This window comes from Vicugna pacos, chromosome 14, assembly GCF_048564905.1.
Source record: "Vicugna pacos chromosome 14, VicPac4, whole genome shotgun sequence".
Classification (NCBI taxonomy): Eukaryota; Metazoa; Chordata; class Mammalia; order Artiodactyla; family Camelidae; genus Vicugna; species Vicugna pacos.
This window is the reverse complement of record NC_133000.1, coordinates 14751552-14779430: the sequence shown is the minus strand read 5'-3', so window position 1 is coordinate 14779430 and position 27879 is coordinate 14751552. Positions and strand designations below refer to the sequence as shown.

General features: G+C 44.6%; 2 long non-coding RNA genes across 4 annotated transcripts in view; one reads left to right on the top strand and one right to left on the bottom strand.

Moving 5' to 3' along the window:
• The window catches only part of LOC107034144 (uncharacterized), a 95464-nt gene extending 90626 nt beyond the window's left edge, over positions 1–4838 (bottom strand). The window contains exon 1 of the long non-coding RNA XR_012079976.1: positions 4593–4838. This is a non-coding gene — a long non-coding RNA (uncharacterized lncRNA). The remainder of the gene's footprint in view (positions 1–4592) is intronic.
• Positions 1–27879, top strand: part of LOC107034146 (uncharacterized) — an 85583-nt gene that overhangs the window by 28924 nt on the left and 28780 nt on the right. The window lies entirely within an intron of this gene.

Genomic DNA, 27879 nt, shown 5'->3' with positions numbered 1-27879 from the left:
TAAAATGTATATAGGTATTACATAGCCTTTAGGAGAGTATGAATTCTTAAAATAGCCCAAGCATCACTTCTATCTGAATCGTAAAGGAAGTCTTTCTAAGAGAACATGAAAGATATATAAATTATATCAGCTTTGGGAGAATTTTAAAAGATACTAAGTTATAAGAAAAGATTATTTAATCTTGATTGCACAAAGAAAGGTAGTATTTTCAGTTCCTTCAAAAGATAACTTTTGAGCCCCTTTACCAACAAATAACAATGGGTACTGGTTTTAAACAAAAATAAAGCAATATGCATTATAAAAGTGAGAGAAGAGTCATTCAAGTTTTATATTGTAATAATCAAGTGTACTATCACCTCAAGGAAACATGCAAATTCTTAAAATCCCAACCATCACTTTAGAATTACTGAGTTCTATGAATAAATAAGCCTAAGTACAGTCAAGATCCTGACATCTAAAAACATACAGCCCTTTTTTTAGAAATGTTATTTTGTCTTAATTATATAACATGGATGTATTATAAAATTACTTACTAGAATAATCTCCATAGCATTTTGATTTTTAACTTTAAGAAGTAAGGACATTCACTGATGGCCTTGCCAGTGATCTAGTAAGGTCCAAAGCCAGGGACAATTCAAGGGGGAGATGAAAAAAACTTTTAGGACCTGATCACCTCCTTGGAGGTACAGCCACTGTGGGGGGTCCTACCTAGCTTGGGAGAGAGAGGTGTCTGTGTACAGGAGGCTTGACTTGAAGGGGAGGGAATGGTCACGAAGGAGAAGTGGGGAAGATTATAAGACTGCCACTCAGATTGGCTCATGATTAGCTTTGCTGTAACAATGAAATGCTTGGGTTTTTATATTCCATTCTATGTCAAAAAGAGGATATTTATTTGGTTTCTTATGCTTAAACATTTTTCATGTAGACATACTGTTTATAAGTCTATTTAGCTGAAGTTAATATGAGTGATGATTTTAAACACACTGCAAATTCTTTGACACTGTTCCCATTAAAAGGTGGAATCTAATTCCCTTTCTAGAATCTATATGGCATTATTATTTTTTAACATTTTTTATTGATTTATAATCATTTTACAATGTTGTGTTAAATTCCAGTGTAGAGCACAATTTTTCAGTTATACATAAACATATATATATTGTCACATTTTTTTCTCTGTGAGCTACCACAAGATCTTGTGTAAATTTCCCTGTGCTTTACAGTATAATCTTGTTTATCTATTCTACAATTTTAAAATCCCATTATATGGCATTATTGATTTGCCTCTAACTAATAGAATATGATGGATAGGCATCTCCAGTCTTCTAAGATTAGGTCATAAAGAGTGATACAGCTTCACCTGGCTGTCAAGTCTTGGGATCCTTAGAACCTAGCAGCCCTATTGTGAGGAAGCCCAGACCGTAAGGAGAGGCCACGTGCAGGTGTTCTTGTTGACAGCCCAGCTAAGGTCCCAGCCGTTCATCAATACGGATTAGGAGACATGCAAGTGAACACACCTTCAGGTGATGCAAGTGAACACGCCTTCAGGTGATGCAAGTCTCTAGCCTATGAGCTGTCCCAGCTGACTCCCAGTGGATTAGAAACAAGCTGTCCCTGCAAAGCCCCACCCAAATTGCATATTCATTATCAAGTAACATTATTGTTTTAAACCACTAAACATGGTTTTGTGCTTGAGTCCCTGCTTTCAGTAAATATCTAGCTCAGGTTAGCTAGCTGTAACAACTAAGAAGGAGAAGGAGGAAGCAAAAGAAAACCCTTTCCCTCCACTTTTCCTCGTTTTCCTAGCCAGACTGAGATCTTAGCACGTCCTAGTACTAATTGTGGACAACTAACTGATTTGGAATTGCTATTAGGAATAAAAAAAACATCATCAGGGGGTCCCATTTTAGCCAAAGTCCTTTTCCTTGAAGGCTTAATAGTTGAGCAGGGGAAAAAAGAAAGCTTGATTCCCACCATCTCTCCTTTCCTTCTTCCCTAGGTATCCCTGGTTTTTGTTTAGTTTAGTTTTGTTTTGTTTTTTGTTTTGTTTTAAAGAGGGGAAAGCAAGATTTAATCCTCTCCTGCCCTCATCTCCCTTCTGAATTCAATCTTTAGGATGGTACTTTTTCACTGAAAGGGTGCATAGCCTTTTCAGTCGTATATGGGGACCAAACCAGCCACATGTTTTCATTCCTTATCAAGGAAGCAAAACACAGTTTCTCCTCCTGAACCTGAAGCCCATGCTTCCTCCCAGTCCACACCCCAGACCAGAAATCTGGGTCTAAATCCCTTGCCCTGGCCCCACACAGCCAATCTCTTTCTCATTCCACCTACTCTTTTAAATTACTTTTCTTAAATCCTTCTCTCTATCCCCACCGCCACTAGGTACACAGCAGTAATCCTAGTCTAGTCTTACTTAGATCACAGGCTGTTTGACATTCCATCCTTCAATCTCCACAACCCCAACTGGTGTAGTCTTTTCAAAGACCGGTAATCTTCTCACACCTGACCATGCATTTTCCATTAGAAACAATCCTTTCATGGTTCTCCCCTTCCTATAGGTTTTAATCCTGAGGCCCAATAGTCATTTACTCACAAAGCAGAGTAAACACTTTGAAATCGTATGTAAAATTGTAGTAGAGGTCTAAAGATGCACTTTTCTGCTCTTAGAAGGGTGTATGTCCCCCCAAAGACTAAAAATGTGTACGTCTCAGGCTAAGGTCTAAACTCCCCAGCATGGACTACAAAGTCCTGTGTGACCTGGCCAACCGTCCAGCCTCCTTTCTCTCCCTTCTTTTTGCTCCGGTCACATCCCATCCATACTTACCTCACTATAGTTCTTCACTACAGGCTTGTACATGCTGCTTTACTGGCTCAGCTTGGGAAGCCCTTTCCTTTCCTCTTAGCTGGCCTAACTTTTGCCCTTCCAGGAAACAGCCTTCTTTCTTTTAAGAAGTACCTCAGGTGGCCATGCAACCTATAGAAAGCTGTGCAGGCTGGACAAGCTAGGTGTGAACTCTTGCCTCCCTAAGCCAGCCTAGCAATTGCTCTTTCTTTTAGCATCTACCTCCTGGATTTCCAAACTAGGATTGGGAGAAAAGAAAAGAAAACCATAAAGTAAAACCTGTAAAACAAGCAGTGGCTGATAACTGTGCAGCACTAATACACAGCAGAAGAACTCTAGGCTGTACTATACGTTTTCGTAATGCTTTCTTGGGAGGGAGAGATTGGGTGGTAAATGTGTAATTTATAGTTGCCAGCAGAGTTTTGATGATAAATACAACACATCTTCCTGTTACAGAATATCCTGTAAGAATTTTCAGTATCATCCAGTTTTCTTTTTTTTTTTTACACCCAGCCACCACATGGTGTTCTGTTTAACAAATCCTGCAATTAATAAACAACAGTTCTGATATTCTGCCATCTACTAGGACTGCTGGCTCATTTATCTGAATTATTTCTCTTTGGGTCACTTGACATCACCAAAAAAAAAAAAAAGACTGTCTATCATCAAGATGTATCCCTAAAATTCTCCATCTACCCTGGAAGATGTTTCATCGGTTCATCTTTTTGATGATAAACCATGTTCTAAGCCTGCTCATAAGACCTGCTGTGTCTTACAGCACAGGCTGTAACAGTCAACCTTTTCCTCTTTCAAAAAAGTTGTCTTTTAATTGTTGCCTCCAAACCGAGCTCTTTGCCCTCTTTGGGCGGACAGATCTGAGCGAAGTGTATTTCCCTGCTAGTAACGCATCAACTTATAAATAGCGCTCACCGCGCTGAGTCACCAAAACCCCGAGTTTCCCCAAATAGCTTATAACGACTGCTGGAATTGCGTCCCCCAGAGCAGTGGCAAACTCCTGTCACACACCCGCGAGGCTGGATTGTAGGCCCCCGCCGCTGAGCGGGTCTCCAACCACCCGGCGTCCAGGGAACGAGGGCAAGGCTGCCTTTTTCCAACCAGGAGTTGAGCGTCGGACCTCGGGCGCGAGGATGGCGCTCTTGGGACGCGGCCGGACTTGGCCTTGACCGCTCAGGGGCCGTCCCCGCCCCCTCCGGAGCTGGGAGCCGTAGGGGGCCGGCACCAGCCTCCGCCCAGCACCGCCCGCTCACACAATGGGGCGCGTCTCGAGAGGCAGCGGCGGCTCCCGCTCTTGTCCCTGGCCTGGGACTCTCGGAGGCTAGAGAAGCACCTAGGGGCTAGGGTCGTAAGGAAAACCCCTGTCTCCCCTCCTACACTTCGAAATGGCTGCAGCCGCCAGCTTGGGGGCTGGGGGAGCAGAAATGGGGGAGGGAACGGAAGTGCCACCCCCTGCAGTCAGGGGATGGTGACGTCACCCTACTGTCAGCCTGTAGCGGGGGCGTCTACCCGTCACGTGACCCCAACCCCCACCACTCCCCGCCGAATCCCGCGCGCGCGCGCGCTCCCTCCCCCAGCCCCTTCTCCCCAACTTTCGCCCTCCCCGCTCCAACACGGCTGTCAACAGCGCCAGCTCCGCCCCCTCCCCCGCGCCCTGTGTAACCGCCACGGCGGCGCGGCGGGCGCTCGCTCTCAGGTCCGGGCTCCTGGAGGAGAGCGTGTCTCCTGGCCTCACCTAGCTCACCATTCCCGGCGCGCTGGGTGCGTGGGCAACGGAGCCAGGGTGCGCGGTGGCGTGCGGCGACAGCGCTTCTCCGCTCAGCCCTCCCACAGCCGCTACAGGACGAGGCGGAGACGCCAGGTCCGAGCTCGCGGGGGGGCGAGTTGCACTCAATAGCCTCCTGGTCCTGGCACGTCTCCGCTGGGAGTCGGCCCCCAGGCGGGAGCGGCAGCCGGTAGCCCGCCGTCGACCGCCTGCTCGGCTGCCCGCGCCCCCGCGGCGCTCCCGCCTCCGCTCTCCCAGCCGCCTGGGCGGCGCACGCTAGTCCTGCCTGGCTTCGTCTTGGGCTGCGGCGCGGCCAGTGGCCGCACGAGGGGCCAGGCGCGGACCGTCTCTTGAGCCCCCTCGGTCACCCTACTGTGCACTGCTGGGGTTCCAGATTGGGTGGCTGTCACTGCTGCGCCTGGTTCTATTTTTTCCCCTCAATTCCCTTCTAAAAGTAGAGGCTTGGGGGAGGGAAAAGAAAACCCAGTGTATAAAGGGGCGGTGTGGACTGACCTGTCAACGGCGGAGGAGGAAGACCCCCGTTCGGGGCGAGCTCCCGAGCCCGCGCAGGGACCGGAGCCTTGGGTTCGCGCGAAGCAGCACGGCGGCAGCAGCTGTGCCTCAGCTAGGTGTCCCCCCTCGGCGGGGCCCGCGCTGCCGCGCCCGCCCCCTCCCCCGGCGCCGCGCTCCCCGCCCCACTGCAAGGGACCAGGGAACCCCCCAGCTCGATTTTTTGTGCAGTTTCAGCAAAGCTCCGAGGAAGTTGGTCCTTTTGTTCCACTATTTATAGATTGCGTCAACATTGCGAAAAGGAGAAGGCGGATCGGTGGCCCCTCCTCCTCCCCTCCCCCCGCCGGCTCCTGGGAGAGAAAAGCCCCAGCACACGACCTAAGTACACAGCGCGCCAGCCGCCTGCCCGCCCCCGGCCTCCAGCTCGCCGCTTCCCCCTCCTCCCAGCCCGGCCCGAGCGCTGCCAACCCCGTCACGTGCCCGCCCGGGAAAACCAGCTCCCCGGGGCTCCGCGCCGCCCGCCAGGCTCCGTGGCGGCGGCGGCTGCCTCGCTCAGCTGTGCACCCAGCTCGCGGGCTACGGCCGCGGCCCAGGCGTCGTGCACAGTGTGGACACTCGCGCCCTAGCCACCCGGCGGGGTCCGCGGCTGGTGGGTGTGCTCGCAAGCCTTCTGCGCTTCCGCCCTCCTCCCGCTTCCCGGCTTCGGGAGCGCCACCGCCCTGGTCGCGGAGTGTGTGCGCGTTCGGGCCTCGCCTCGGAACCAGGGGCCTGACTTGTCCCTTGGGCGGCCGCTTCCCAAGGCGTTGAGATGCCAGTACCCCTGGCCCCCGCACGATTGGCTGAGCGCAGGGGACTGAGGGACGCGGGGGTGGCTGGCGGCCGCTCTCAGGCTAGCCCGCGGAGCGCGGGAAGTATGGTGCGGCTGTTCCGAGACGCGCGGAGACGCTCTCCCTCCTCCGCAGGTGCAGCGGGGCGTTGCGCGAGCTCACTTACCGCTTCCCGGACATCTGGGGACCAAGGCGTTTGCAGACCTGAGCCGCAGTGGGGTAATACAGTTTTTGAGGAGTTACTGGAAGTTAGATTTGTCACAAAACCTTTCGAACTTTTACTTTAAAACCTGATGACGAAATGATAGGCCCCGCCATATGCCCCGAAATGAAACTGAGCTCCCTGCCGGCCTAAAGCTTCTGTTCCTGAGCTCGAAGTAAACAAGGAGGGCGGTAAATAGGAGAGGAAGGCCTTATAACAAAACCAAGTGCAAGTAGCTGGTTTGAGTGTAATTTAACCTTCGCAGCTTCCGGTCATTTCCCTAAGTGATTTATTTAGATTGCAGTTTAACTTTACAGAGTTGGAATAAAATAATTTAGCCCTTCAGATCACGGGTGGAGGAAAGCTGGGGCTGAGCTGGGACGAGTGCAGGAAACACGTCGGACCTTTCCCGGCAGCTGGGCAGTGTGGTAAACAGTCTGCAAGAGTCATGCTATTTTCTAAGGAATTTGGAGTGACTGTTCCCTTGCACTCACTCTTGTTCGTGCTTAAGTGCAGGCCGAAGGAGGGGGGCTGGACTCTGCGCGGGCCGTTGCCCCGAAGCGCGCTACCTGGCCGGGTACTGGGCTCGTGCAGACCTAGGAGCGCTTTCGCACAGGCCACACGGGGCAGCAGCAGTATTGGAGAAACGTTTCCAGGTTTGGGTCCCCTTTTTTACCCCCAAAGCGGGGAGACCTTAAGCCATGGTTCATCAATTTAGGATGTGTGTGCTTCGCTCGCCATAAACAGAGAGGAGAGATGAAGTAAAGCCAGCCTGTGCAGTGATTTCTGGGTTTCCCAAGCGCGAAGCTGAGTGGACCAGCAGCAAATAGGAGTGAGCATTGGTCCCCTCACACCTGATGGTGCTCAGAGCCTGGTGCGGGAACCGGATCTTATTCTTCCCGCTCTCGCGCCTTCTCTCTTGGTTTCCATCCAATTTAGTGAAAGGCCCCGGCTGCCCCTCTTCCTGCCTTTCTGCCCTGCTTACTCGTCTATATTTGAAAGACACAGTCCACCTAAGAAGGCGAATTCGTTTAGGCGCCAATTTTGTTGCATCAGTATCTGCAAATCACGTTTCTTTGCATGACGAAAAGAAGCCAGGGTCTCTTGGTTCATCCCGCCCCTGCAGGGGACAGGGGTGCCAGGCCTCAGCCTGAGCCTTTCCCTCCCACCTCCCCGCTTAAGGCCGAACCGCGGTGTCCCCACGACTTTGGACACGCGCTTTTTTCACCAGCGGTCCCCCCTCCCCAACTTTGTTCTTCCATAGTCTTCCCAGCTGCGGAGAGAAGGGAGCGAAAGCAAAACGAAAGCACCCGGGGCGCATCAGTCGCCGCGGCTTCCCTGAGCGCGGCCGTGGGAGGCCAAGGTCTGGGGTCCGGAGGCGAGGGTGGGCGCGGGGGCTGCGCGGAAAACGGGTGGCGGGTGGTCCCCGCAGGGACCCCGGGAGCTGCCGTGAGCTCCGTCGCTCCTCTTCCCCCTGGGAAAAGCGACCCTGTGTGAGAATATAACAGTCCTGAAGGGAAGATTTGGCCTGGGTCTTGAGTTGAAATTCGAGACAGATTGGTACCGTGCGGAGGGGACGCGGAGGCAAAGGAGTGTGGCGCGGGGGCAAGCGTTGGCCCCCGGCGGCTGATCCAGGGGAGAGGCCTCGGCGAGCTGGAGCACAGCGAGGGCGCGCAGAGGCCGCGGAGGACTGGAGGCCCACGGCATTGTTGCTCCGCTGAGGTGAGATGCTCCGCTGAGGTGGGATAAGCAGCCCGCTTCCTCACAAAAACCAGAGTTCTACGCTGTATAAAGACTTCGGGAAACTTTGGTGACATCCTTCGCGCCCGCCCTCCCGCAGCGTGGTAGTCACTGCGGGGACAAAGGCGGCCTGCAAAGATTTCGACTAGGCGCGGCCCGTGTGGGCGGCTGTAGCGGCCGCAGACTTTTTCACTTAAGAGAAGGATAAGAATGCCTTTACATGGTGAAGGTAACCCCCACAACCACCCCTCAGGGGTGACAGCCAGTCAAAATCTGATCACCTAAAAGGTGTCCTCTTTCCCCCACTCTCCCCTGCAGTGAACCAACACTGGGAGATCGGCCTGAGAAACGCTCGCCTTGTCTCCAGTACGCTTGTGTAGCCAACGCCCAAAAAGCCCCACCTTGCCCTAATAAACATCTAACTTTCTTCTATTTAATGGCACCTGTGTTGTAGCAGTATCTGAGGGTTTTGGCAAGTGTTAAAAAATCATTTCATCCTAAATGAGTAAAATGTGTAGTTTTTTTGTGTTTGTAGTTTGGGTCTGTGCTTTCTCTCACAGGAACCTATGCACGTTGCAGCCCATGGCTGTTACACCTCTAGCTGTGCGGGGTCACTTTCGCACCGCGCCCTTTCGCTCTTTAAATAATGCTACTTGGAATTGTGTTCTTTAGATTCTGCATCGCTGGTTATTCAGTTCACCAAAAGGACTGAAAGAAAAAACAGCTATAACTTAAAAGATGCAAAATTGAGTTCTCGTTGGCAAACCTTGGAAGGCAGTCTTGGTTTCCTGCTAATGTTTTGCCGGTAACAGGCAGTAGTCAATCCCAGACTAGCTTTGCTCGTTTTTATTCCTCCCCTTTTCACCACAACTGCAAATACCAGACATTTCTAACTGTAAAAAAACACGACCCGCTCCACCCAAATTTCTATAAACAATCGTGAGAGGAGACCTGCAGGTGAAATAGACCCTAGGCTATTACTTTTGGAAAGAGTCTTCTATTTCTTAAAAAGAAAAAACTTAGCAAAAGCTATTTTTGACTCAACAGGCTATTTTGCCTTTCACCATGCTTGCCCTTTGGTTTCATATGTGGCCACTGTTCTCACTTTCTTGCGAGTTTCCCCCCTAGTAACTTACTTTTGTTAAACAGAGATTCCATCAAGTTATCTTGCTAAACTGGGCACCTAAAATTATGAAGTTGGTGTTTTCTCCTCCACCACACTTAAAAAGTACACACACAGCTTTGAAAGCCGGTAGCTGTCTTTATTTCTAACCCTACTTTTTTTTTTTTTAAATCTCTACATTCGGAAATGATGCTTTGTCTGGGCTGGGTTCAGACTTCACTCAGTATCTAAAACGTTACCTGCCTGGGCAATCCCTTAAGCCATCGAAAGCCCAACCTTGCACGGGCCACTGGAACCCGCACAAGAAACCTCGACTTGGAGTCCAGTTTGGAAAAAAATCATGCTTTTCGCGGTGAAATGGGAACTTGCCCAAGCGATGCATCTGGCTTTAGATTTTATGGGGAATATGATCTGGAAAAGGGAACGCCTGTTTCAGGCGCGGCAACATGCCCCGCGCTGGTCCCTGGGGGCTCCCCACTGCAAAGAGCGCGCGGGGCCTCGACCTGCAGGGCCTCAGCCAATCTCTGGGCGCCCTGGTTTGGGTTAACCCCACGCCAGCGTTCTCCTTTCCCGGTCTCGCCTGGGGTCGCTCTCCGCGGCTGACGGAGCTCTTAGACTAGAGGAGAAAGTTGGAGACTGAAGATCAGATGTCCTTAAAGGGGCTGGGGAGAGGGAGAGGCTCTTCGCAGTTAGTGCCAAGAAACTCGGACGCCCGGCGCTCGCCGCGAGGCGAAGAAAACTGTATTGGGGGAACACAAGTGTTCCTCAGACTTTGCCAAAGTTTGGAGAGTCCGGAGGCAGCGTGTCTCCCACTCCCGCCCACCACCGGGTTGTTTCATAATCCCCTCCAAGCCGCTTTAGGCGAGGACCCAGGCGGGGTGGGGTGAGGTGGGGAGGATGGCTCCTCTCTGTTTCCCGCCCCCTCCGCAGCGGAAACGTCTTAAGGGGTTAAAATGGCGCGGCGGAATGGGCGTGAGGAGTGGTGCCAGTGTTCGACCCTGAGGCGCGGGGAAAGCGCGGTGGGGTGTCGGATCCCGGAAAGGGCCAGGAAAGCCGGGACCGAGGGGAGGTGTGAGGCGAGGGTTTCTGCTGTTGGGGACTGGTTCCAAGGCAGTTGCCGGCAGTAGTGGGGGGACGGGGCCGGCAGCAGGGGAGTCAAGCACTGTTCAGTGCACGTCTTGGCCCCCTTGCACAGGGTTATGTCAGGAGAGCGCCCTGGCACCGAGCTCTGGCTCGCGGAGAAGATACTCCCTCCTCGGGCTCTCTCCGCGAGCGGGGCAGGGCGGGCGCCGAGGGGCGGGCGGTGCGCCGCGCGAGCCCAGAGAGCTGAGGTCGGCAAGTCGCCTTCGGAGCCGGCGGCGGCGCTTCTCCAGTCTACGTGGAAAAAATCATCTAAAAGAGCACCCCCCTCCGCAAACAGCCCTGTAGCCCTGGTAAAGAAGATAGAAAAGGACTCAGGGAACGAGGGAAGCTCAATACAGAACTTCCCAGAGTTTCCAGGTTTGTCCAGCGACTGGGAATCTTGACAGTTCTCGAAGAGCTGCTTCCCATTCCGTCTTCCAGAACAGAACTAGAGAAGCGTTCCTCCAGAGGAAGGCTGAAGTTCAGGCCCACGTGGAAACCGAGCAGCCCCCGCCGGCTGACCGTGGGCTTGCTTCTCCCGGGGCGGCGGGGAGCGTCCTTTCAGCGCAGCCCCGGGCGGGAAGAGCGCGACTCGGGGCGCGCTCGGCGCTGGGCCCCGCAGCCGGCCCGGACGTTAAGGCAGGAAACGCCTTGTCCCGTTTTTGGTCTCCCAGTCAAAACATTTGGCTGAATCTCGAAATAACTTTTTTGATAGTCCGGAAAAGAAACACGACAAATAGACTCACCATCAGCCTTGCGTCAGAGAACCATTTCCCCTGGACTACAGTGAGATTGGTTTTTTCATTAGTTGCAGGAACTGCATTTTTGATGATTTACCTGCCTGCTCAAGCTCCTGGGTGTATTCTCCTCCCCTCCTTTCTACTTCATTGGTTGTCGAGTCCTTTCTCTTTTTTTTTTTTTCTTTTGAAGCTCGGGATACTCAATGATTCCATCGTATCCATTGTAACATATGTAGAGTCTAGTCTCAGTCTCTGTCAATGGCCAGTATAAGCCACAATGTTTGCATAGTCCTCACAAAACGGGTTATGTTTTCTGTTCCTTTGATCCACAGGGACTAAAAAATTTTGCTTTGCATGTTTTTTTCCCCTCCACATAGATTTCAGTGACAGTGCTTTCCTCCTAGTTACAAGTTACTTCTCCACCTTCTTTATTTTTATGGGGACCTAAAGAGTTAGGAGAAATTCAGTGTGTGCTGACTCAACTTCACTCCCCACCGACCCCCACGGGATTAACACTAAACGATGTAATCAGTTAAACCAAACAGACTTTAATATCATTAAACATGGATTTCTCCATTAACTTTGGCAATTATGTCACTTCGAAGAAGGAAGTAATAAAACCGAAATTCTTGCGAATAAAATAAAACTATGGAAGCTGTCCATTTGTGATCCGGATACAGAAGAAAAAGAGTTTAGCCTTTTTAAAAAGAGCCCTTATTGATAAACAATTATTAATAGGAAATAAAATTTATAAAGCCAGCCCTAGCAGGATGTCTGCACATAGTAGGTATTCAATGAGTATTTAGTCTCCTTTTCTTCTCTCCCCATCCTTGGAAATTTTGGCAGGAGATACAGACTTCCCATTATGCTCAAACTTCGCTTCTGGTTCATGTAATCTCCACTCAAAAAAACACACACACACACACACACACACAAAATTTATCCAGGGAACTTTAATAGCTTATTAAAACTTAATGGAAACAGCTAGACAAAATAAAAGGTATGGTGATTACATACATACAAATCCGTAACATATTAAATTATTTCAAACTTTTCAGTGGCTGTAGTACGTAACTTATCATTTGATTTCGTTTACCAATTTATACAGTAAAAACGAAAATTGTGGGCTCCTGCTCACTTCTCGCGTTTCTGCTAGAGCAAGCCTTCACCCACACATTGATCTATCTCGACCTCATATTTTTCATAGTGCAAATTTATCTGGACGCTGTTCGGCTATGCAGTTTTGAGAGCTATGATCTTTTTTTTTTATTTTAAAAAATAAATTGAGAAAATAAGGAGGTTGTAGCACTCAGGAGTGGAGAAACCCCACCTGCCCGCTCCCTGCTCCCCAGTCGCAGACTCGCTAGAGAAGAGTGTCTCCGGAGCTCCCTTGCGGATCCCACCCGGTCACCTGGTCTGAGCATATTTTCTTTGGGGCCCATTCGCCGGGAGTAAACAGTCACGTCGCAGTGAATTTCCTGGCAACTTTGCACTGCTCTTTAAACAGCAGAGAATTCCCGCACGTTCGTCTCCGCTTACAGGCTCCTGCCCTAAATTGTTAAGTATTAAAAAAGTGTTCCGAGTAGCCCCTTTGCCCTTTTATCCTTCTAAATGACGAGGCTGGTCACGGCGGGTGACCTTGGCGTCTGCCACAGGTCTCAGCCTCCTGGAGCGGGGCTGCCCCGCCAGCAGAGCCGGCGAACAGGGGCACCTAATCAGTCGGTGGCTCCCGCGGAGGTAAGCGCGTGGGCACAGTGCGTGCGTCGCAAACGCACCCAAGTTTAACGCGCCGCGCCTGAGGAAAACTCGGGGCACCAAAGTCTCCTCTTTAGACAAGAGCTCTTGGCGGGGGGTGGTCCGCGGAGAGACTTAGTGGCGCGGCCGTGGCTTCGGGACGAGTACTTTACTCTTTTGAGATCTATTTATCTCGTTCTAGAAAAAGCCCCCCTGCCTGAACCTATACAGATACCTCCGCACGCTCCCCTCCAGTGGTCTGCAAATCCGGGGTGTGAGTGTGAATCCTGAGTCCCGCACTGGGTTCCCGCTCGCGCAGAGCCGAGGTCACAGTAAGTTCAGATACGTGGATCCGGTTCAGATCTGGAAAAAATATATTTCAAGTCCGGCCCAGAGCTGCTGTCTGGGGCTCAGCCCGGCTCCCCCTTAAAATCCTTCCCAGAGCGCAGACGTTGGGGATTTCTGTACTTCGCGCAAACTGGACGCCGCGCCTGAAGGGCCGGCGGAGTCTCTATTCGCTTGCCCTCCGTGGGGTCTTGGCATCAGTGCGACCAGGACATGTCATTATTGTTGCAAATGGAGACATGAAGCGAACCACCGTCCTTCACCACCCCCGCGTCCCGGAATAACCCCAGGGCTCTCTGGTTTGGACGTCCAGGGGGCAGATTGGCCACGGCTCCCAGGACCACTAGTGTCCCGGCCGGGCCTCGCACCGAGGGGCGCGGGGCAGCGGGAACGGCATCGCGCGCAGAGCTGGGGCCACCGAGGAGCGGCGGCGAGGGCAGCCCACGCGGGCTCTGGCGCCGCCGCGAAGTCGGAGGCGCTTCCAAGCTCGGCCTGAGCGAGGGGCGCGCAGGGGAAACCGCTTCTCGAGAGTTCCGTGGCACAGGCAAGTCTGGCGGGGAAGGGATGAGGGGCAGGAAGGAACTCTCTGTCCCTGAGGGTCTCGCGGGTGAGCGGAAGCGCTCAGGGAGGGTCGCAGGAGCCCAAGAGCTCTGAGCAGCTACGCTGGGCCTGGCCTGAGCGACCCAGCGACATTCCCAGCCCAGGCAGCGCAGTGGGCTCTGCTTTCTGTGTGCTGGCCGAAGTCTGGCCACAGGTCGTTCAGTCGGGGCCGGCCTAGCCCTCGGGGAGACCTCTGCAATTGGCCGGATGGCAGGGAACCCCCCAGGCGCCGGCCTAGACGCGGAGAATTCACAAGCGTATTTCCAGGCCCCAGCAGCCTCTGGGCAGGGGTTAGCACGGAGTCTTTTTCGACCAAAAAAAAAAAAAAAAAAGCCAAAAACAAAAAACCACAAGTTTCCCAGATTTGCAGTGAACTCAAGGCTGACTGCTTTCTTAGGATCCTATAGGTATTTTTGCCTATGGAGGTGAATTTGAGCCTTTCTTTCCCTAACATGAGCTGGTCACAGATAGAAGATGGGTTACAGGCCTGGGAAGGATTCATCCCTCTGTTAAGGTCTGTGCTTCCTTCTTGGGTTGCTGTGTGTCCCCCATACTGCTGGGCCTGCGGGAGATCCTGCACTGTGCTGGGGTGGTGGGCTTCCCTGCAGGACAGTCTGACATGGGGGTGACAGGACTACCTGGAGATGGCAGCGAGGCATGTTAGGGAGGAGACAGGGCCTGAGCTGTGTGGAGGACTGGGTGTGGTGAAAGTGGGTCTCTCTCTATGAAAAAGAGTCTTGTGGACTTTTGCTGCCTGGGCTAAGACAGGGTGGTATGCCCCATCTAAAGTGGGTGGGATAAGGCCCCAGCTTCTAGAGACCAAACTAGAATTGCAAATCTGTATTTTTCTGGCTGTGTTTTCTTGTGTTTTAAGATTCTTTCCCATTTGTTTTCTGTTTACTCTTTAGTCAAGTGTTTCTGAAAATCTTGCCAGAAGGAAGTCATTCAGTTAACAAATATTAATTGAGAACCTACAGTACACCAGGCACAGTTCCTGTCCTCACAGAGCTTACAATCCAATGTTCTCTACAGAGAAAAAACCCAGGCAATTAAAATATGCTGTGAAAAGGGGCACATGGGCATATTCGTGGTGAAGTGAGCATGACTGTTTAGGGCTGTTTACAAGAAATTCAACATTTCTGAAACACAAAGGGGAGCAGACTGGGTGGAGGAGTAGAGAGACAGCCTCGGGTGATTAGCTTGGACCAGAAGGGGAATTTAGAAGGTGAGCAGTGAATCGTGGGGCTTTCATGCTGGTCGCACAGAAAATGAAGCTCAGGGGACCACGGTGATGCCCTCTGTCATATGTCCTCTCGGTTTCCCTCCTGGTGTTAAGATTTAGAGGATTCACTTTTATTTTATTCTGTTATTCTGTGCCAGGACCTGTTGAGGCATAAATAAAACACATCTATGCCTCTTCTACCTACATGGTTAATATGTCAGACCTTGAAAAGAAAAAAAAAAAACCTAAAAACTGATTTTAAGAGAACCCATCTAGCAGAAAATTCTGTGAAAACACTGCAGTTAGAAAATTGACATTTGAGATTAAACCTTAAATAGTGAGTAAGACACAGTCCTGACCTCATGGAGTTTACAATCCAATGGAAGATACAGAGAAATAAATAATTGTTGTTCTACCATCCTGGGATATAAAGGGCAGCAGATAGGGCAGGCTTTACACTTAGAAAGCCGGGTCATGGGGGCGGGGCATAGCTCAAGGTAGCTCAGGGAAGTCCTTTGGGAAAATCTGGAGAACATTCGCAGGAAAGAGAAAACTTTTGCAGGTTGACACAGCCCTTATCCTCTCTGAAATGTTGGAGCCTTCACAACATTTGTGAATCTCAGGACTGCTGTAAGCTCAGAACTGCTCTAGAGGAACAAAAGAAAGGTCTTGGAACCAACTAGACCAAAAAAAAAAAAAGTGCTAGTTTGATGTCACAATGATTAATTATGAAAATATCTACATGTAGTACCTTTAATTGGAGCTACTGAATCCTTTTGTAGCATTTTGGCAGTGGCAGGAGGGAATGGTTCATTGAGTGCCTGCTATGTTTCATAGGCACTTCATGTGCATTGCCTTTTCGGACCCTCATAACAACGTCATGATGTTGATGTTTATATTTCCATTGTATAGATTAGGAAACTGAGGCCCAGCGAGTGTATTATGCAGGGTCACTTGACGAGTAAGTAGCAGAACTTTCTGACTTCAAGTCTGTGTTCTCTTCATTCTTCTCATGAGGTCTCTTCCCATCCAAGAGAGTGATGATCCTTAAAAAGAATCTTATTAAGAGAATTCACATATGAGGACTTTCAAATCCTGTGGAAAAAAATAGGGTTGGGTAAACTTATAGTATCCCTTTAAATTGTATTTTTGGGTTGCAAGTATAAAAATTAAGGTAATCACAATAGGTAGGAATGTTTTATACAGATTAAATTCACACACATGATTAATTTATCTTTACCATCATTTGCTTGCTAGAAAAATTTCAGAATAAAGAGTTACTGATGTATGAGTTTTATTATATAGAGAAACATGTATGTGTAGTTTTACATTTAAATGGAAATTCCCTTTTGGTTTCCTAATTCATAGTCTCTAGATGACTTTCTCTGGGTTGTGACTGAATATGGCTTGTCATTAGTATGTAGGCCATCTGGTGTTTGTGATTGGGAGAGGGATGATGGTAATATTATACTTTCATAGATTGATAACATTTGATAAGTAAAAGGAAAAGATGTTAGTGGGTTTTTTTAATCCTAGGATTACATTCGTCAATTAATCAATTCAATAAATACCTGTTGAGCACATACTACTGCCAGATACTGTACTGTGTACTGAAGATACAACATTGATCAAGACAATTCCTTGCTGTGAAGAGTATGTCAGGAAGGAAGGAACACGTGTGCTCAGCTCCTGCAATGGGCCACACACTCTCCTCCACTCATTTAATCCTTCACACAGGCCTGCTTTCTGTCCTTGCATACAGAGTACATGCACAAAAATGAAGCCTCAGAAAATTTAAATAACTTGCTCAAGATCACACAGCTAGTAAATGGCAAGACTCCAATTCAAGCCCAGCAATAATGAGTATGCTTTTTTCATTACAACACACTGAATCCTTGGCTGTTCAAATACTAAAAATTGTGAGTACTTGCTAGTCATTTTGTCCCTTTTTGGCCTGGGTCCTCAACTAAAACAGCTGGATAACTATTCTTATCCTGTTTACCTCATGAAGCACTCTGAAAACCCAAAAGCACCATAAGAAATTAAAAAAAAAAGCTATTCCTAATTGTTTAGCTTAATTTAATCTTACAGGAGAAAAAGCATATGAGCTCTAATAACAAGTTTATTATTAATAATCTATTGATGGGAAAAAACCCTTCTAATCCAGTGGGATCAGAATTTGATGAATCATTGTTGTCCTTTGTTTAATTAATTAATTTAATACCAAACATTTATCAGACACAGTGGAACTGCACTGAACCTGTAGGTACAGAAATTACAGCAAGTTACTTTTCCAAAAGGGACTTCAGGTATAGTGAGTGAAAGAGATATAAACAACTAAATAATGAAAATGTGCTATGACAGATGCCCAAGGTCTCTTGTGAGCTTAAACATTCTGAGCCTCCTTTGCCAAGTTTAGAAGTTTTGTTTCCTAAGAGTGTTTGTCAAACTAGAAGACACCTGGCTGGTTTGTTGTAAACATAGAATCCCACTTCACTCTTGTGGAATCAGATCTTCTGGAGGTGGGACCTGACTCTCCATTTTAAACAAATTCCCCAATAGTTCTTATGAAGGCTGACTAGACCTGAATTTGGAAAAAACTTAGACCGCTTGATTATAGTCAAGTGGCCTAAAGAAAAACAGTCCCCCAGCCCCTGACAGGGATTTTGTTATACTCTACCAGCAAAGGTTAAGAATCCAAACCCACTTAGGGAATTCAGTGTGCTAAAGGGTGGGGAAGGTTGACAGGAAATTTTCAGAGCAGATATAGATGACATACAATTACAACACATTATATGGGGGTAGCGGGAGCATTTTGGCTAATAGTTTTACCCATGAGTTCATTTAAAACTGTGAGTGGATGCCACTCAACTCCAGAGCATCTAATTGATTAAGTAAGAATAGAGCAGAGAGTTCCAAATGTTCTATTTAAGAAAACTTTTATTCCAATGACACTTTAATGGAAGGCTGACATAGAAAAAGAACTGCTGGGGCTGAAAAAAAGGATGGATGAGGAAGAGATGGCTGCCCTGGAAACCACCAGCAATGCAGCTGTGAATTCAGCAGCCTGTGAGGGCTTTGAGGGAAGGACTAGACTTGCCTACTTTGTGTTCCAGGCCTGGTGCCATGTGGACACGTAAGAAGTGCACAGTGTTTGATGACTGCTATGGACTGAACGTTTGTGCACCCCCCCGCCCCCAGATTCATATGTTGAAGCCTAATCAATTTGATGGTATTTTGGAGATGTGGCCTTTGGGAGGCGATGGATTATGATGGTGGAGCTCTTGTGAATAGGATTAGTACCCTTATAAAAGAGACCCCAGAGAACTCCCTTACTCCTTTCACCAGGTAAGGGTACAGTGAAAAGACTTCTGTCTGTGAATCAGGAAGCAGACTCACATCAGACACAGACTCTGCTGGCACCCTGATCTTGGACTTCCCAGCCTCCAAAATAGTGAGAAATAAATCTCTATTGTTTATAAATTACCCAGTCTGTGTATTCTGTTCTATCAGCCCAAATGGACTAAGACAATGGCTGAGTGAATAAATGAGTGAAATGCCATCATTTCTGCTTCAAAATGTAGTTGAGAAATGCAGAACTTGCTAATATATATATATAAAATATATTTATTTATATATATATTTAACATTAAAGACCAAAATAAATAATTCATTTAGTGGCTCATTTTCATCACTAAATTCTTTTGGCCACTTATGGTCCTACTTGCCTTCGTTAAGCATGAATTTATGAAACATTTGGTTTTTACAGTCTAATTTCCTCTAGGACTGTTTCTACTTGAATTAAGCAGGAAAAGAACCCAGATGAAGTCAGGAAAACTGGTGAAATCCAGGCTGTTTTTTGCAGGGTGGATAGTAGGACAGGACAAAGAGCAAGAAAGGAAACCATTTCTTTGTAAGAATCACACATGACTAATTTTAACAATAATTTTTTTACCTGATTATAAAAATATTTTCATTGTAGAAAGTTTGGGAAATGCAGTAAAGCACAAAGAAGGAAATAAAATTTATGTTTCCTGTCATCACCCAGAGATAATGCTGTTGTTGGTGTCTATCATTTCAGTCATATCTTTATATAGCAGTCTTTTTGTTACAAATTAGGATCACATCTTCATATGTTTTAAACTTTCTTTTATCACTAAATAATATACATGGATATTTCCTGTGTTATTTAGTATTGTCCTATAGCATCATTTGAAAATTTCTACATCATAATCTATGGAAGAATGTACCACATTTTGTCAAACAAATTTCTTATTGTTGAACATTTGGGTTATTTTCAGGTTTTTTTCCCACTGTTACGAAGACTGTGACATTGAGTATCCTTTAATCTTTGTGTGTGTGTCTGTGTCTCAGCATTTAAGGAATGTGTATTTTTTAAGGCTTTTGACCCCCACAGTGGCTAGACTCCTGCTGATGTTGATTGCAAGTTCTTGCTTCTCACACCAGAACTTCACTTTTCATCTGCAGTAACAATCTGGCTATTTAGGATCAGTATTGGTTATGTGACAGTGATCACATCATTTTCCTAACTTTAGGAAGGAAGAAAGGATATTACAGCCTTTAGGTATTTTCCAGATATTTACACTTAGAAATCTATCCCAATATTTTGTTTTTTCTTAAAAAACAGCCAAGTCTGAGGAAGGCTGATTCCCTGGCTACATGACTGCTGTTTCATGCTTGCAGGGCATTCTGAGTGTTTTCTTCCTAACTTCAGAGCCTCATCCTTCAGCCTAAATGAGACATTACCCGAGAAGAGCCTCTGCCACCATGACCACCACCACTTCTGAACTGAGTCTGTCTTTGGCTGTAAATTTGCTTTGGGGACTTTTCTAGATTTAAATTTGTTTGTGTGGAGGCTGAAACTAGTCACTTGACCACATTTGTGGTATGAGTCACATTAGAATAAAGATCTCACAGAGTAGTAAATTTTTCTGTCTAAATTGCATAAATGATGGCAGTGGTATTAGCACTTACAGCTTACAAACAATATCTTCCCCCATCCCTTCCAGTTCAGTCTGGGTTTTTTTTTTTTTCATAATCTGTATACAAAGTGTGTGTGTGTGCGTGTGTTGTTTTGGAAATTTTGAACAAGATTTCCATATGTTGTTGTGGTATACTGCTATAACCAAGTGTTAATACAACATAGCACACACACTTTACCCACACTTTTTTTTTTTTTATTTTTTAGGGAAAGTACGCTGACTTTCTTTTCTTTGCTCACAAAACTGAAAAATTGGCAGCATCTTTAACTTGTAACTTGGCAGTATTGCAATTTACAGGCAAGAAAGGCAAGCTAAATTGGGTGAAAATTGCTTGAGATTTTTTTTTCTGAGTCTCAGACATGAAAATCATGTAACTGAGTGTGCACGTTCAGACATTTTCTGCTTGATTTTTAACCACATCCATTGGCACTGCCAGGGGCAGTTAAAGCTTCCCAGTGAAGGCGTGTGATGTCCAGGGGAAGGCGTGGTGATTTGTGACTATCCTATCTGTGCTGTTAATGTTAAAATGACTGTTCGTTTACTTATTTTGAAATACTGATTGGGGGAATGTGAAATGTGACTTTATTCGAGCTTCATAAATCCATTTAATCACAAATTATATAAACATAGACTCAGGGGTTGGGAGGTCAAAATCAGACCCGTTTGCATGCCTAAGCTTTTTCTGTGGGTTCCTGGAACATTCATGTGCCCTAGACACAGCAGGAACCTGACAACTCTGAGGACAGGCTTTCTCTTTTTAATGCTGGTGGCTTTGAAACCATCTTCAGAATGATGGAGGACTCATGAAGTAACAAAAATCTGTTTCCTTTTTAAAATATTCAGACAGCAGCACAAACATCTGGGAATTTATTTAAATACTCTGGTTCCCTGAATTACCCATTTCCTTAACATATATTTTACTTATTTTTCAAGGGGGATAAATTTCCACTTTGTGTTTTTCCCAGTTCAACTGTGTTAGGCTCCTCATTTTAGCATTTAGTTTGCTTGATATTTAAGGATACAAGGGAATACTACTCAGCCATAAAAACCGACAACATAATGCCATTTGCAGCAACATGGATGCTCCTGTAGAATGTCATTCTAAGTGAAGTAAGCCAGAAAGAGAAAGAAAAATACCATATGAGATCGCTCATATGTGGAATCTAAAAAACAAAAACAAAAACAAACAAGCAAACAAAAACAAAGCATAAATAAAGGACAGAAATAGACTCACGGACAGAGAATACAGACTTGTGGTTACCAGGGGGGTGGAGGGTGGGAAGGGATAGACTGGGGTTTCAAAATTGTAGAATAGATAAACAAGATTACACTGTATAGCACAGGGAAATATACACAAAATGTTATGATAACTCACAGAGAAAAAAATGTGACAATGAGTGTGTATATGTCCATGAATGACTGAAAAATTGTGCTGAACACTGGAATTTGACACAACATTGTAAAATGATTATAAATCAATAAAAAATGTTAAAAAAAAAAAAAAGAATACAAGGTAAAGCCTGATCATGCAAGTTATGATTTGAAGAGTGTATGTGTGGGGGTGTTGTCAGGTGTGAGGGGCAAATGATTTTTGTGTGTGGTCAAGTTTCATTATATTATAGTTTCACTTCTTATAAATTAAATAAAGAAACAAATGGCTGAAAAAGATCTAGTGTATCTTAATAATTAAGCAATAGTATTTTACTAAAACTTTAATTAAGCAAACTGCCATTTTTTCTCCCTTTCAAAACCTAATTCCTCTTTCCAGTTTCAGAAGTCATGAGACTTCTCTCTCTCCTTTCTTTTCTTCACTCTGCAATGTCTCAGTGGTGAAAATGTATGACTGGTGGAGGGAGGTGGGGGCACTGGTCAGAATACTCAGGAAGCTAGGATGAGAGAAACCAGCTTGATCCCTGCACATGGAAAATAGTTTATGCCTATTTAGGAATGTGAAATCTGGATGGATGTAAAAACTGGGACATACTTAAATATTTTAGTATGCAATATCAGATGATAAGACAGGGCAGCATTTATAGCTTCCTGGATTGTCAGTGTGGTTTGGTCTCTTTTTCTGTTTTACTTGTCATATTTGTAGTAGGTAAAGTCAGTATGGTTTTAAATGTTCAGGACTGGGCTATTTTTGAGTAATTGCACTGTATTGTCATATGTGGCTTGTCAGTTTGTAATCAATTTAAGTACAAGAAAAAATATGAGATCTGTTGGTTAGGATGACTATGCTAAATAGAATTTACCTAGTTGATTTATTTAGTGGGCGTTTTAGAACATCATAGTTACTACTGTGAACTTCAGTGGATTATAAGCAACAGTTGTTACTGTGCAGCATTGGACATGACAGCATTGGGGTTAGTCTTAATAGATACAAATTTAGTGGTACAACGTGGCAGTTGCCTATTTTATTTTATTTCCTGCTGCCAGTGTGAATACTATTCATTTACCCTCATCTCATAAAAGTAGGTTATAGAACATGTTTTTAAAAATATTCTAGCTATATAAACTGGCTAGTTTATTTATTTTTAAAAAGTTAAACAGTAGTTAATTGCATCACTTCTTTTCCCCCATTGATTTAGTCTCTGCTTGCTTAAATAAATGAAGGAATATTCTGGATGTTGGCTTCTTCTGTGGGAAAGTGTATATTTGTACCACATTACCTGGATTCTCTTCTGTGTCTCCTTCTAGTTCAGATGGGATTATCAATTTCATATCTAGGTCTGTTGAAATGAAAACTGAAGGAGGGGGTCCTCCCAGTCACCCATTTTCTGGAATGTTAAGTTGCCTGACAGGAATGAATACACAGCCATACTCTGGTTCCCCGCCACTGTCAGTGAATATACACACAGATCCCAACTAGGAAAAGATGCCCTGTGTGGAAAAGATAGGCCTAAGCCTCTTTAAGTTTGAGGATGTGTTGCAACAAGTCCCAGAAGTAGTTCATCATAGAAATGCAGAACTGCGCATTTGACTTTGTGATACACAGAGCCAGAGCCAGGTTTTCATTAGCAGGGGTGAAAGTGCCTCATTCTGTTATATCAGACTTACTTGATTAATGAGAGGGCTGAGAGTTATGTATGTTTCTGTTTGTTTTGGGGGGGTGTGTGTGTGTATGTGTGTGTAGAGGGTGTCTGGTGAGAGCCAGGCAGAGTGAGAACAGTTCTGTGAATCCCTTTGGAAACAACCCCAAGTTTCTCATCTGACCCTGGTAATCTCTGAATATCACTTAGCACAATACCTGGCACTTAGAAAATGGGTCTGTTTCATAGCTGCAATAGAAATCGATCCGTCTGCAACGTTCTTGCTTCCTCGCTGTCTCCAACCCCCACCCCCAAATTTGGCCTTTCACCCTGGGATTTGGGTCACAACCTTTGTGGAAGGGTGGAAAAAAGCAGAATTGGCAATTATCCCAGTGATCTGGATTCTAATTAATTAAGGTCTACTTCTTTTCTACTTTTTTGGGGGGAATTATGCCTCTAGGCATTTTGTGGGAAGGATGCATTTCTTAATGACTAACTCTACCTTAAGCTGTTTTTGGACCCAAGAGGGGATATAAAAAATAATTAGCTACAGGGGGCACAACTGAAAGTATAAGATTTACACTCAAGCCAAGAGCTTTATTTGCATATCAAATAAATGACAGAGTCATGCTTGATGTCTCAGAATCTCTAGCTATCATAATCAGTAAAGAAAGTGAAACCAGATGTTTTCATTTAAGCTTTGACTTGTGTTACTATTAAAATAAAAATCAAGTTTCTTTAAGTATCCTTCCAGGTCCAATCTAATCATTTTTTTCTAGATAGAATTCTCAGAAAGGCCAATGGCATTTTGAGAGTGGAACCTGGTGTTTTACTGGATTTAACAGTTCTCCATGAAGTTACGTAGAAATTTCGTTCATTTGCCCTTTTGCTGTATATTTTTTAAAGTGCTATTTTTGTTGTGGTTTTAATGATTCTCATCCAAAACATAGCAGCCTCATGTCATGGAAAAACACTGGACTGGGAGAATCAATTCTCGTCTCAGTCCTTCCATTAAATAAAAAGATTTGAGCTTTTGGAAAATCACTTTAATTCTTTGGACCTCAGTTTCACCAACTGCATGTCAGTCTGCCACGCAAGGTCACTTCTTTTGCTTAACGTTTTAAGTCCTTATTAGAACAAGCACATTATAGTGAACTAAAAGGATACTTGTCCGTAGAAATATGACATCTCAAGCTTCACAATAACACTGCTTAGCATTTAAAGTGTCAGTGTTGGCAGAGTGTGTAAGTCTTAGCATTAGAAAAGCAAATACCATTAATTTATTGAACTGACAGTTTGAAAAAATTTAAATGTATTAAGAATAGCATTTAATGTTTCTTTTTATTATGCTAGTAATCCATGTTCATTGCAGAACATTTATGAAATGTTCTGAAAAAAGGAAAATTGATCTTAATCTCGCCACTCAGAACTAGTAATATTTTGATATATTTTCATTTCTTTGACTCTATATTTCTCTTATATTCTATGCCGTGTATGATTTATTTTTACAAAGTTTGTTATTTTTTTACATTGTTTGTGCTATTTTGTATCTTGTTTTTTACCTGAGAGAACATTGTGAATTTCTTCCCATGTCCTTATTCTGAAACATGATTTTTGAAAGATTTTATTTTTGTTTTTGGACTATAAAACAGGTATCTGCCAGATACAAAGATTTAAGCAATAACTAGTTTTATAAAGCAGAAAATTAAACTTTCTCTTTCTTTACACACAGCCAACTCACTTTGTCTCAGTCACATTTCTTGGAGGTAACTCCATTTAGAACTTGGGGTATAGTCTTATGGTCATTAAACATGTAAATATATAAATGTATATGTATGTTTGTATGTGTGTGTGTATATGAGTTTTTTCCTTAAATAATAAGTTCATTCCACTCAAGCCACTTTATACTTTGTGGTTTTTCAGGCAGCATCACTAGTGGATAGTTTCTTTGTTTTTTCTTCCAGTCTTATTGAGGTATAATTGACATACAGCACTGTATACAGCATAATGATTTGACTATGTACATTACAAAATGGTCATCACAGTAAGTTTAATGAACATTCATCATCTCATATAGATACAAAATTAAAGAAATAGAAAAAAATTTTCCTTGTGATAAGAACTCTTAGGATTTACTCTCTTAAAGAACTTTCATATGTAACATACAACAGTGTTGATTATCTTTATCATGCTGTACATTACATCTCTGGTTCCTATTTTCTTATAAATAGAACTTTCTGCCTTTTGACCTCCTTCATCCAATTCTTCATCCCTCCACCACTGTTTCTGATAACCACAAATATGATCTCTTTTTCTGTGAGTTTTTTTGTTTTTGAAGTATAATTGATCTCCATCACTATGTTAGCTCCTGTGTACATCATAGTGATTCAGTATTTCTATGCATTTCAAAATTATCAATGAGGTCATTGATCTAAGGAGATCTCCTATTGCTGGACATTGTGGTTGATTTGAAATTATTTTATTTTGCTTTTAAAAATGTTGCATAAATATCTTCTATCCAGATTTTGGGGTCATCTTCCATAGAATGAATTCCTGGATGTAAAATGACTGGGTCAAATGTTACATACTTCTGGTACGTACTGCCAATTTTCCTACAGAAGGGTCATCCTGGATTTCATTCCCCAAAGCTGTTTATGAGAAACTGTGTCCTACCCTTTTCCAACTCTGAACTAGTCAAAATTTAAGGCAAAATTTTCATTGTCACTGTGCCAATTTTTACCTCAATTTTAGTTTAGGACATTCCTTTCAAAATATAGGGAAAATAAGTAATTCAAATTCTCTAGTGCCTTGATCATGTTTGATTTCTCTGGTGAGACTTTATAAAGGATGCTTGGGAATTTTAAGTTCTACTATACTGTATTTCAGTTTTTATTTAGTATGATGAACTCATAGATTAATAATTTATATATGTATATTTTTATTTTCGAAACTGGCAGGCTTAGATTTCCTCTCCTATTAAAATATAAAATTTTTTGGGAATGAAACATGTTAAAAGATATTGTCGTTTATATTCCAGTAACTAGAGTCTGGTTTGATTAAGCTTCTAAAAGTCTTTGTTAGTGGGAGGGAAAGAGAGCCCAAGACTGGAGGATAGGGCATCTTAGCCAGGGGAAGGGCCACTGTTGGAGGAGAGAAAGAGACCAATGGAGATTCAGTGTAATGAATGGCAATTTAAATACATTGGAGTTAAAAATGACCACGGTCCAAAGCTTTTTCTTAAGCATATAATAATTAAGGTAACCATATTTTATCTACGTTGAATACCACACTTTAGCCCTTTGGTTTAGCCAACTGTGACCATTAGAAACAAACCACAGTTTCATTCAGTCTTTAAAGAAAAGTCATGTGTTACGTTTTAGCTGAATATTTTCCTGATCTTTAGATTTTGTGACTGGAGATGCGTTGTAGTTATTGCTATGCATTTTCCCTAGAAAGGAGAGCTCCCAAATAGGCAATGTTTTGAAATACAGCCAACTCTATTTTAATATAGCACTATACCATGGGGGTTCAGTTTATAACAATGGAATACAACAATAACTAGTCACAAAGGAATTGAGGTGGTGGTGTAATGGGGAGCAGGTTCAACCCTAAGCCAGGATGGTTGTGTTCAATTTTGGTCCCAAATTGGTTAATAGCCTGCATTAGTCTGGACAAGTAATGTAGGTCATGATGATGTAGGCATCTGAGAAACAGCAGTGTGACCAAATAATTCAGTTTAGGGCCCTAACATTCCATGATATCTTTGTTAAACTGGGTGGTCAAAATATAACTGGATAAAAAGAACTCCTGACCACCGAGTTCAATTTAGACCATACAAACAGGGCTTTTCTTCCTCTTTGCCTGAGTTTCTCCAGCTGTAGCAAAATGTTGGTGCCAATAAGATATGATATAGAATCTATAACTTTTTTTTCTATTCATTTATTCAGCAAGTGTTTATTGACCATGACCTTGTGTCAGGTCCTGTGCTACCACTTAAATTTACAGTGGTAGGAGTCAAGGGAGTCAGGCTAGAAGACACACATAAGAGCCCATGCTACATGTGGCCTCCCTGGGTTCTACATTGCAATGCAGATGCTCAGGCCTGTCAAGAATGTCACTGCTGACTCCCCAGTGGGCAGTAAGAACCTATCTTTTGGTTATTGCTGCCTGACCCTCCTTGCAGTATGGAGAGGTTGGAAGGGGGAACAAAAAAAAAATCAAAATTTGGATGTTAAAAGTATCCCCGTCCTCATTGATCTTGGTTCCAGAATTTCACTGTGGTACTAATATCTTTAGTCATTTATTTCACAGATGGCAGCAATTTGTTTTTGATAAATAGCTCAATACCTTTTCAATCAGTGAAAGATCAACTTGTCCACACAAGAGGATGATAAAATTAAAGACACATTCCAAATACACTTTCACACACACAATTCACAAATATATGCAGGAACACGCAGCTGTTAGGGCACCGTGCCTTGTTGATTCTTAAGAATAGAATTTGACCTAGAGTTGAGAAATACAAACTGAACCACACATATTTCGGGAAAAAAATTATGCCTTAAGAAAAAAGTTCCAATGCAGAAATGTGGTATTTGAGAAACAAGAACTTGTCAAACACCTCACTTTGTCTCTGTCAAAACTGGCATTATGGAAACGGCATCTTGCCAAAGTGCATCTAAACGGTATTTAACTTTATTGAGGCCACAAAGTAGGGAAGGTTTCATCTTCAGTTTTGAAAAAAACATTTTTCTTTTCTTTTTAAAAAAGTGTGCTGTCATCATCAAGATTAAAAAATTTAACTTCATACATCTGAATGCACTTATTCTTGGATTCTTATTTAATAAAAATTGGAAAAAAAAGACTTGTAAAGAAAACTCTCAGTGTATTAAGTGTGGCACATTCTTTGAGGCACAGGAACCCGGGGTGCTCTAAGAAACACTTTGAGATTTTCGGGACTTTCTGTACCTAGGATTTAGATCAAAACTGCAAGGCACATCTGACCATCTCAGGACAAGGAATGTTCATCTCAGGCATTGATCATGCTCCATGTCTTGATG